Source organism: Lathyrus oleraceus, chromosome 2 (assembly GCF_024323335.1).
Source record: "Lathyrus oleraceus cultivar Zhongwan6 chromosome 2, CAAS_Psat_ZW6_1.0, whole genome shotgun sequence".
Taxonomy (NCBI): domain Eukaryota; kingdom Viridiplantae; phylum Streptophyta; class Magnoliopsida; order Fabales; family Fabaceae; genus Lathyrus; species Lathyrus oleraceus.
In genome coordinates, this window is record NC_066580.1 from 45,990,103 (window position 1) to 45,999,313 (window position 9,211).

A 9,211-nucleotide genomic window follows, 5' to 3' on the forward strand; every position below is an offset into this window, starting at 1 on the left:
TTTTCCTCTAACAAATTTCAATTTGTCACCATCAATGTAGGTTTGTCTAGATACCATTCCTTGACTTTTCCAATAAGATACTATAGAAACAATTATAGGAATACCACTTCTTTCTCATTTTCTAGAGTTCATGGCATACTAGTAAATTCACATAATATTGGGACGTGTGTATATGTGTCTTCACGATCTAAACATGTAAAAAGGGTTTCAAACATAATTTATAATATTGCTATTTTCATAATAATTTGTCGAACATTCATTTGCGTTCAAGTTATGTGAGCTATACGTCGTGGACTATGTTTACACGACGGTCCAACATTTTTGTTTCCATTGTTATTGTTATTATAATATTTTTCCAATGTTCCTTGTTTAGAGACAAAAGATTCTTCTAGATCTATCATTTCAGTTCATTGTTTATTTTTTCTATTTTTACTAACGTTTATGTGTGTGGTTTGTTTGAATTCAGGATCAAATAAACTTTTCTGCATGAACCTTACATCGCATAAACTAGTAACAATAGAGCTAACTCTAGATGTTAATTAGTTAGTGATTTTAGACAAAATATACAAGTGTTAATAGATATACACATATATGAACAATACTAAGAATAATAAAAACTCTCTGATGTCTTTAAAACTACTACAAGACCCCAACAATCACCATTTTATTTGCTAAGCAACAAAAATAAGTTTTATAATTATCGTATCCAAATAGATTTGTGGTTTGAAATAAGGGATTTTATATTTATTGTGATGCGTGAGAATAAATGAAAGAGATTAAAATGGAGATTTATGTGTTAATAGTGAGAAAACTAGGTATGGGTAGATTTTGTCATTTCGTATTTATTATGCATATCCATAGATCAGTAATATGCTCCACTACTAAAATAATAATATTACAACATGTTCGTATAATTCGTACCTTCATTCGGTCTCCATGCTCTGAGATTAATGCAATATCAAATAGTCAATATACCGATCTATTAACCAACGCAAATCATTAAATTCCAAAAGTTATAAAGCAATTAGACTACATGTTAGTCCTACTACATTATGGACGGATATTAAACCTAATCTTATGTCTACCCTTTAACATGAAATAGATGATTATCTTGAATGTTATCATCACAAGTATCTTTTGATATCATGTCACACCATGAGTGATGTGACACAAAAATAGTTAAATTGTCACCGAAATGACAAGGGGTTATGTTTGAATATATAATAATAATAATAATAAATAATAATAATTGCATTAAGTCTACCGGATGAAAGGAAAACTATGGGATCTGAATCTTTTGGAAATATTGTTTAATCTTCCTGATAAAGGAAGGGAGGATATATATCTTTTATTGTGAAAAGAGATAAGAATTGTTCTTTAATTGCAGAGGAAAAGCTTAACTAGAACAAAAGAGAGTAAATAAGTGGCAATACACAAGTATAGAACATTAAAGAATCAATTACAAAACTATATATAGATATTTATATTTTTCAGAGTCATGAGTAGCGACCAATACGCAAGTGGAAAGCTGATTAATTTGCTGGGTGATCGAGCTTGAAGCAGTTCAGAGAGACAATATTTTGGTTTGTCATTAATAATTTATCATCACTCTACATTTTCACCATATATAAAAGTTTATAGTTAAGGTGTAAATATTTTATAATGTCATGCAATAATTAATTTTAAAATGTCCTACAGATTTAGAGGAATACGCTTCACTTATAGTATATCAATATAAAATTATTTTATATTTTTCATACATCTTCTATTTTCTCTCAATATATTAGATCAATATTTATTCTTTTACATTTTGTTTTACATTTCCTTTGCTTATTTTATTTCTATCATTGCATATTATTAGAATTCAGATTGTGTAACGAATCTTAGATAACCTCTCACAACACTATTAAGTTTTATCTTTGTTTTAAATATATAATTATTTCATGTAAATTCCCTATTATTTGATTTTAATTTTTATACGTATACATATATCTTATTTAGTTTATGGTTCTTGTTCATGTGATTTCGTCTTTGTAAAGTTTATTTATAAGATTAATAAAATTAAATATTCTATATATTATAACAATTAATTAATAAAACAAAAACTATAATTAAAAATAACATAACACATATTTTTGTAAGAATCACAGTTCAAAACTTTGAAGAGTCACTTACAGAGAGAGAGAGAGAGAGAGAGAGAGAGAGAGAGAGAGAGAGAGAGAGAGAGAGAGAGAGAGAGAGAAGAGAGAGAGAGAGAGAGAGAGAGAGAGAGGAGAGAGAGAGAGAGGAGAGAGAGAGAGAGAGAGAGAGAGAGAGGAGAGAGAGAGAGAGAGAAGAGAGAGAGAGAGAGAGAGAGAGAGAGAGAGAGAGAGAGAGAGAGAGAGAGAGAGAGAGAGAGAGAGAGAGAGAGAGAGAGAGAGAGAGAGAGAGAGAGAGAGAGAGAGAGAGGAGAGAGAGAGATAGAGAGAGAGAGAGAGAGAGGAGAGAGAGAGAGAGAGAGAGAGAGAGAGAGAGAGAGAGAGAGAGAGAGAGAGAGAGAGAGAGAGAGAGAGAGAGAGAGGAGTAGAGAGAGAGAAGAGAGAGAGAGAGAGAGAGAGAGAGAGAGAGAGAGAGAGAGAGAGAGAGATTAATATGCACTGTCAATATAAAAGATTTTATACTATCGATTCACCACCATCACCCGTTTGAATTATTTTATAGATTTTAAAAATAAAAATCAAACTTGTCCCAATATCCTATGGTTATAATTCACTGGTGGTGTAAAATTCCTTTACATTATCAGTGTATATCAATTAAATATATATATATATATATATATATATATATATATATATATATATATATATATATATATATATATATTACAGAGTTATTACTAGCAACCAATAGCGTTCGAGCTTGAAGCAATTTAGACATTATTTTCGTTTGTCATTAAATTTCAATTCATCATAAATACATTTTCTGCAATTTAATATTTGGTTATATGTGTATATTTGATCAATACTTATTCTTTTACACATCATTCTACATTTTCTGCATTTTAACATTTTGTCATATATATTAGATCAATACTAATTTTTTTACAGTATATTGTTCTAATCATCCAATACATAAAGTTGAACTTATATCAAAATATTCATTAATATTTCAAATTTTGTCTTGCAAATATTCAAGACACAATCATCTCCTCAACCGGTTGAGATTTCAATATGGAGCTTAACCATGGGCTACTTCTAAGCTTTTTGGTTAATAATCCATATGAAGATGAAGCCGTATTACTGAAGATCATTAAAGAAATGGAACTTGAAATTGAACATATATCTTATTTTATGGCTCTCGTTAATCCAAATCAAGATGAAGCCCGATTAAAGGAATTGAATGCAAGAGGGAAGGACCCTGAACTTGAAATTGAGCCCTCGGAAATTGAGTCCATGGAAACATGTGATGATGAAATTGACATGGAGACTCCTATGGAGAACAGTGAGCTACATATTGCAGCTTGGAATGGTGATGATGAAACTGTTACTCGTTTAATTGAAGATGACCTCGACCGTTTGCTAAAAGGTAACAAAAACAAAGATACTGCCTTACATGTTGCTGCAAGAGCTGGAAACTTTTCAACGCTTGAAAAGTTATTAAAAAGTTATAGTAATTACATAATGCAATTTTATGAAAAATACTTGGTTAACAAATATGAAAAGGAAAGCATGGGTGACCTATTCGTATTCTTGAAAAGGCAGAATAAGCATGGTAACAGTGTGTTTCACGAAGCAATGTTATGTGAAAAGAGCAGTGATATGATTTTCAAAATTTGTGAGGATTTGATTTGGAGGAAATATTATTACGATTATGCAATAAATATTGTTAATCATGCAAACAAAACAGCACTTTACCTTGCAGTTGAAAATGGAAACAAGGATGCTGTCAAGCTAATATTGGACAAGTGTTGCAAGGATGATCATTTGATAAAAGGATTATCACCCTTAGTAGCGGCAATCAGTATGCATAATCCAGGTACGTATTACAACTTATGACAAAAATCTAATTAGCATCACCTAACTGACATCGAGACTCCTATTAGAGATTATTGACTATAACATTTATGTTTTTGTATCAGAAATGTTGAGGATCATACTAAAACACAAGCCAACTTGGATCCATTCAATGGACAAACATCAAAGGCTTCCTCTTCATTATGCTGCATTCATAGGTTCCCTTGAATGTGTTGATTTATTACTTGGATTATGTAACTGTTGCACCATTCAAAGGGACAAGTATGGTTATTTCCCGATCCATCTAGCATCCTATGGAGGACATGTGGAAGTAGTGAAGAATTTGTTACAATATTATCCAGATCCAACAGAGATGCTTGACAGTAGTTATGAGCGTAATATTCTTCACATTGCAGCAAAGCATGGAAAACACGAGGTGATATGCTACATATTACAAAGTGAAATTCCTGAACATCATAAACTGATAAATCAAAAGGATAATAAAGGAGAAACTCCTTTGCATTTGGCTGCAAGATCATGTCATCCTAGTACTGTGTACTACTTAGTTAATGATAAAAACAAAAGAGTGAATCTTGATTTGGTTAACAAAAACAATGAAACAACTCTTGACATTGTTAATGCACTTTACGAGGTTGAAAAATCATCTTTGAGACAGGCAAGTAGTTCTATCATCTTTCAATGATTTAATTGTAACTTAGCAATTCTTAAGGACTGATTTAGCTGTTTTAACAATGTTTGCAATATTTACAGCATCTTACATGGATTGCATTGAAATCAGCTGGTGCAAAGGAAAGTCCAAAGAAATTAAGACTCCATACTGAATCGAAACAAAGTGATTCAAATTCACAAAAAACAGAACAAGTTAGAGAAAAAAACTTAAGTTATGTTGAAGAATATCAACAATGTGATAAACAAAGTAAAAAAGAAGAAAATGTTTCAGAAAGATATAAGGACAGATTGGAAAACCTCACAATTGTATCAACCCTTATAGTAACAGCATCCGTAGCGGGATGTTTTGCTGTTCCGGGTGAAGCTGATGGGAAAGCAAATAACTTAAATCATGCAATGTTTCAATTTTTCATTATCTTCATCACAATATCATTTTTCAGTTCCATTAGTGCTACAATCATACTCTTTTGGGCATCACTAGGAGTAACTGAATTGGTGAGTCTCACTCTCAAAAATGTGATGCCACTTCTTGGAGTCGCTCTCATTTCATTATCTTTGGCTTTCATGACTGGTCTCTACACTGTCATTAGTGAACTTTATTGGTTAGCCAACGTGTTTTTGGTAATGAGTGTGATATTTATTATCATTGGGATTTTTCTATACATACTCCTTTTCCTTCCATCATCGTCAACTATAAAGCCACTGAGATATATTTCTAAATACCCTTTCCTTTATTTAGCATCACGAAGTGAATGTAAAATGGATAAAGGTCTAAAACCTTAGGATTAATGTGCATTGTCTCTGTTTTGGCGTGTTTGATTGATATTTATTTATGTTCCTATATTCTAATTAATATGCATGTTTTACTCGTGTGTACAAATAAATGCCAAGGAATGTTAATCGGGATAATATTTGCACCTATTGCTATCATTAGTATCTCCTTTAGGTCTCCATGCCATGAGATTACACAATAGCTCATATATTAGTCTATCAACCAACACAGTATTAAATTCCAACAATTAAAGAATAGCAAGTCTCCACACCAATTTTATTACCATACATGCAGATATTGAGCTTAACCATATGTCTAGGCATTACCATCCAATAGATTATCATCTAGGATCTAGTAATGACAAACACCTTTTGATGTCATGTCAAATCATAAAATCAAGTTTTAGGTAACAAAGTTAAAACATACATTAAGATTAAAGAGTCATCAATTTTATATCATGAGTAAAACTGTTGGTGTAAGCCCTAGAGGCCAATACTTTTGGTACTTGTATCGAATTATTTATTAATAATAAAAAGCATTTTCTTTATTATGGTTGATTAATAAAGTCTCTAGAATAGATAGTCCGTTTAATGTATTAAGTGTGACTTAATCATGAGAACACATTAAACATAAGGACACTATTCTTAAAGTATTCGTAGTCGAGCTTTAATGTGAAGTGGGATAACATTAAAGCATTAAGACTATTATGTTTGTAGACTGATGATCACATCTCATGGATCATGGATAAGGAGTTATCAAGTCTTAAACATAGGTATGAATATTAGGAGTAATATTTATACCGGATTGACCCGCTATGAGAATACTATATAGAAAGTTATGCAAAGTGTCATAAGTTATTCTCATGGTGATAATAGTGTATACCACTATTCGACCTGAAACCACTATGGATCCTAGATGTAGAGTCGAGTGCTTTATTGCTGATCCAACATTGTCCGTAACTGGATAACCATAAAGACAGTTGATGGGTACTCCACGAAGCATGCTGAGGGACATGAGTGTCCTAGATGGAATTTTCCAATCTTGCGTAACAGGATAAATGTCTATGGGCCCAATATTGAACTGGACAAGGGTGACACGGTCTATACCTTGTGTTCAATATAGACATAAGGGCAAAGGGGTAATTATACACATAATTATTATCACAGGAGGTTTTGTCAGATCACATGACATTTTCGTGACTTGGGTAGCAGTGATGTGTTGCTAGATACCGCTCACTATTTATTATGTTAAATGCGTGATTTAATATAATTGCCAACGTCGCGAAAACCTATAGGGTCACACACAAAGGACGGATTGATGAGAAATAGAGTAACTAAGGAACATCCTAAGGTACGATGCACTTAAGTGGAAACGAAATATGGTAAGGTACCAAATACTTAAGTGATTTTGGCATATTATGAGATATGGGCAAAATACACTTAAATGGGCTTTTTAGCTTGAAGCCCACACAAGTGGTTCTATAAATAGAACCCCTTGGGTAGAAGCATTGTCACTCCACTCCACTCCACTCCACTCAAACTGAAATTCAAGTAGAGACTTGGAATTTTGTTTCCCTCTTTCTCTCACTCAAAGCCTTCATTCATAACAGCTAGCACTGCGATTGAAGGAATCCGTTCGTGTGGACTGAGTAGAGACGTTGTCATCGTTCAACGTTCGTGATCGCCCCGTGGATCTGTATCAAAGGTTTTGATCATTATCAGAGATCTGCACCAAAGGTTTGAATCGCCACAAGAGGTAACGATTCTATCACTGATCATGCCCATTCGTAAGGATCACTAAATGGAGAAATTTTTAAATTCCGTTGCGCCTTGGATGGCAATTCTCCTTCAAAAACTACATAGAACTCCATGACCTATTTAATAAATGAATATAATGAATACATCTAAATCTAATACATATAATTTCGCTAAACATATTTATTGTAGCTGTCGAAAATCTCCCGAAGATGATCATGGAAGTTTATTTTCCTTGTCACATGAACAACGATTCCTCCTTCGCGCTCCCTCTTTTATTCTTCAATTGTAGATCAAGTTCAACCTACTACAATTTTGTTTTACCTCAATCCAGCAAAAATCACTTGGCAATAAACTAGAAAAGTTGAAAGATGTGTTTTCTCACTTTTCAGAGATAATTGAGGTTTTTTGTTTGGATTTCTTATAAAATTCTTTTGCCCACTAATTTCACCTAAATCTGGAACTTCAGATGCTTCAATTGTCATGGTCTTTATCAAAGTCTATCTGGATAGTTTCTTTACAGAAGCGTTGACTTGGCAATTCGGATGTTTTACTTCCTTGTAAACACACTTTTGATTGATCCTTTGGTTCAGAGTGCGTCTTTAGTTCAGAGTTTGGTCGTCTTTAGAGTCAGAATCTATTTTGTATTATTTGTGCATCTAACAAATTAGTTCGATTACAAAATTGTTTTCTACACTTTGTTATCATCAAAATTTAAGGATAGTTGAAAAATCAAACTTAATTTGACAGAAAAGACCTATGTCATCTCATCCTAGTGCTCTTAAGTAGCATAAGTAATCGTTTTTCTAACCATATTTTGGACCGATTTTTCTTCAATTTACTAATTATTTTTTATATTTGGTACCTTACGTTGATGAGCTCTCATTAGTCGAAAGGTATTTTTGTTACGTTGAAGACCTCTTCCATCTCATCCTAGTGCTCTTAAGTAGCATAAGTCCCTTTACAAGTATAGAAGAATTCCCAATAATTGAAATGATAATGGATGCTTTGATGAAAAAAAGTAAGAAAGTTGGCACGAAATCTAGACAAGAAGGGAAATGTTCAAGGGTTTTTAGGGAAATACATGGACAAAAAAGCTCAAGACTTTGTAGAAACTAAGGAATGGAAATCCTTCAATGATGTGTCAGCTTTTCTTATTTATGGGATCATTTGATTCATACACATTGATGATTTCATATATTTTCCTACTCTAAGTGTATTATTGGTTGAGAATCTTGTCCCTACACTTTTAGCGGATGTATATTACTCACTTCATTTAAGACATGAAAAGAAGGGGGAGTGATCTTGTGTTGCATTCCTTTGTTGTATACTTGATTCATGTCTCATATGCCAAAGAAAGGCCCTTTCATTGAAAACCAAGGTGATCATAATTGACCCCAAAGAATAGTATCACTTACCAAAAATTCCATATCTTGGTACGTACCAGAACATTATGTGAATGAGATAATTTTTTATTTTGGAGACTTTCTGAATGTACCTCTTATAGGATCCGGAGGTTGTATCAACTACAGTTCAATTTTGGCTTTGAGACAACTTGGTTATACCATGTTAGATAAGCTTGAAGACAAGTTGTTAGAGGGTTTTGTTTTACATGATATGGGTGCATATGACCCAAACATGTTGAAAAAAATAAGACAAGCATGGATTAGGAATCAATAGAAAGGGAAGTGAATTAGGATGTAAAAAATGCATTGCTAAAGAGCCTTACAACCTATGGATAAAAAATAGAGTCCCTTAAATCAATTTTCCATTCCTTATTGAACCTCTAATTCAACCAAAATGACCCGAGTCAATCCCCATCTCAATGGAAGAGACTAGAGAGCCCAAGTAATTATCCAAAATCTTGAAAAAAAGAAAAAGAAGAGTTGCAAGCAAAGCTTGATAAAAACTCTCAAGAGAATAGAGAATTGAGATGGAAAAATATTCAAAAGGGGAAAATAATTGAAGGAGGTAACAAAAGGCTAAAACATAGTACTTATGAT

The 9,211-nt window shown here is 32.7% G+C and overlaps 1 pseudogene; it reads left to right on the forward strand.

Annotated features, from left to right (window-relative positions):
* Positions 1 to 1,502: 1,502 nt before the first annotated feature.
* On the forward strand, positions 1,503 to 5,490 carry LOC127118011 (uncharacterized; annotated as a pseudogene).
* The last annotated feature ends 3,721 nt before the right edge of the window (positions 5,491 to 9,211 follow it).